The sequence below is a fragment of the Globicephala melas genome, chromosome 11 (assembly GCF_963455315.2).
Source record: "Globicephala melas chromosome 11, mGloMel1.2, whole genome shotgun sequence".
NCBI lineage: Eukaryota > Metazoa > Chordata > Mammalia > Artiodactyla > Delphinidae > Globicephala > Globicephala melas.
Genome location: NC_083324.2, coordinates 53,909,249 through 53,911,796, shown reverse-complemented (window position 1 = coordinate 53,911,796; position 2,548 = coordinate 53,909,249). Strand labels below are relative to the sequence as shown.

Sequence of the window (2,548 nt, the reverse complement as noted above, 5' to 3'; positions counted from 1 at the left end):
TATTTCTATTCTGGGTATCCAATCCAATTATTGCTGGAATCAGGAACGGAAAATTCTTCATTGTGTATTTAATATCATTACTAGGCAGCATATTTAATATGAACCAAACCGTATTTATACAGCTAATAAACTGTTCAAGGGTGGTACACTAAAATGAGAAGCCAACCAAATCTCCTCTCGGGGTGAGTACTGGACACTTTGCTGCAAAGCCAGTTCTTCTGAGGTTAGCATCATCTACTTCTGAGGTTAGCACATCTACCCTGTGTCTCATCATGCCTCAATTCTCTGATCATTTTTCTGTTTTGGAAATGCTGCTGAAATATAATTTGTTTTGATTCCAAAGGATCATGTAATTTTAGCAGAGGCCTGAATTAATAAACACAAATGGAAACTTTGACACTGAAATATTGTGACAAAGTTTCATTATAAGGAGGTCATATACATGATCGAGGAAATGTGAATTTTTTGATGATTATTAAACTAAAAATACAGAAACAGAAAGTTTAAAAAGTCTTATAGAGAACTCCCAGAACACTGAGATTATGTCCAAGGATTCTGAGGAATCCACTTGAAAAGAGTCATTAGGCAATATTTTTCAAATGCATTTGACTTTACTTATTTTATTTTTGGCTGTGCCGCATGTCTTGCGGGATGTTAGTTCCCCGACCAGGGATTGAACCGGCGCCCCTGGCAGTGAAAGTCCTAACCACTGGACCACCAGGGAATTCCCGAAATGCATTTGACTTTAAAACCATGTATTTGCAGAGCAAATGCAGTAGAAACACATTTTGTAAAGGATGGGATTCATGGAAGAGTCAAATTCTGTTCATTGCTGTCACCCCCCCCCCCCCCGATAGAACAGCTAACTGGAGAAGCAGCCTGGCCTGGGGGTTGTTCTCTCAAGGTCTGGGGGAAAGCCAGTTCCATACAAAGCTGGACCACCAACAAAGGTGGACCACCACATTCACACAGCCCAAAACATTTTTAAGTTTGAAAAGTAAGAAAGAGATCACTGCACACTCTGGGTCCTGAGAGGACAAAAGCCAGGTGCCACCCTCCTGTAGAAGGAGAAGCTCTTGTGGTGATTCTCTGATGTGGCTGGAACTCGGGAGAGAGCCTGTTCTTACGAAACTTCGAGATGAGTTGTGCAGTCTTCCTAAGTGTGGATAAAGTCAAGTCCCTTTCAGACCCTTTAGGGCTTTCTCATGATTATGTCTGTACATTTATAGAGCATTTTTTTTTTTTTTAGGGGCAGGCAGTTGTTTCGAACTTTATTTGAGAAAAACATAAGGTAAAGATATCAAAAGAGTACAGAGGTTTGGTGGGTGGGGACGGTCAGTGATGGCTACTGTGGGGTGGGCAACTAGGCTAGGGCCTTTACTTGTTTCCAGGCTGTTCAGACTTCCCAGCTTCTGGGCCCCCAAGCTGGGCACGCGCCTCGAAGGTGACAGGGATGGTGATCTCTGCCGACTGGGTGGCTGGCTTGGGCAACGGGGCCTCCACTGTGAGTGTGCCCTCGGGGGACAGGGAAGAGGAGACCTGGGTGGGGTCCACACCGGGGGGCAGCGTGTATTTTCGAGTGAAGCACCGGGAAATGTAGCCGTGCTCGTCCTGTCGCTCTTCGTGCTTGCCAGTGATCTCCACCACGCCGTCCTTGGTCTTGACCGTCAGCTCCTCGGGGGCGAAGTGGTTGACGTCCAAGGACACGCGCCAGCGGTCGGCAGTCTGCTAGATCTCCGAGAAGCCGCTGCTGAGCTGCCGGCTGAGCGCGCGGCTGTAGGCGGGACCCTCGATCGCGGCGGCGGACAGAGGGCGCACGTAGCCCGGCCATCCGCTGTGGCTCAGCCACTGCGACCACTCCTTGGGCAGCCGGGGCATCCCGAAGGCCTGGTCGAAGAGGCGGCTGTGGGCCGGGTACCAATCGCGGAAAGGGTCCCAGCTGGGGCCCCGCAGGAGCGAGAAGGGCACTCGGCGCTCGGTCATGCTGGCTGGTCTGGGCGCGTCTGGCTGAGGTTCGGAGTAGTGCGAGAAGTGTCGGGCGCCAGCCCCAGCAGCGCCTTTATGGGCCTCCAGCTGGGTATTTTTAGCAGGCGTGTTTCAGGTCGCTATTAATGGCAGTCTATAGAGCATTTTTAAAGGGCTTCAGGCATTTTTATCAATTATGAGAGAAAGACAGAGAAAATGAGCTTTTGTAAACATAATACATGTATTAGTCCATTAGGGCTGCCATAACAAAACACCACAGCCTGGGTGGCTTAAACAACAGGAATTTATTTTAGCACAATTCTGGAGTCTGGAAGTCCATTATCAAGGTGCCGGCAGGGTTGGTTTCTCCTGAGGCCTCTCCTTGGAGACGGCTGCCTTCTTTCTGTGCTTCATGTGGTCTTTGCCCTGTGCACACACATCACCGGTGTCTCTTCCTGTTCTCATAGGATTAAGGCCCATTCTTATGACCTCATTTATCCCTAATTACTTCTTTAAAGTCTCTATCTTCAAATACAGCCACATTAGGGGTTAGGGCTTCAACATATAAATTTTGGGAGAACAC

The 2,548-nt window shown here is 48.4% G+C and overlaps 1 pseudogene; it reads right to left on the bottom strand.

The window, feature by feature from the left end:
- Positions 1-1,260: 1,260 nt before the first annotated feature.
- Positions 1,261-2,101, bottom strand: LOC115838843 (heat shock protein beta-1 pseudogene; annotated as a pseudogene).
- Between the last annotated feature and the right edge of the window lie 447 nt (positions 2,102-2,548).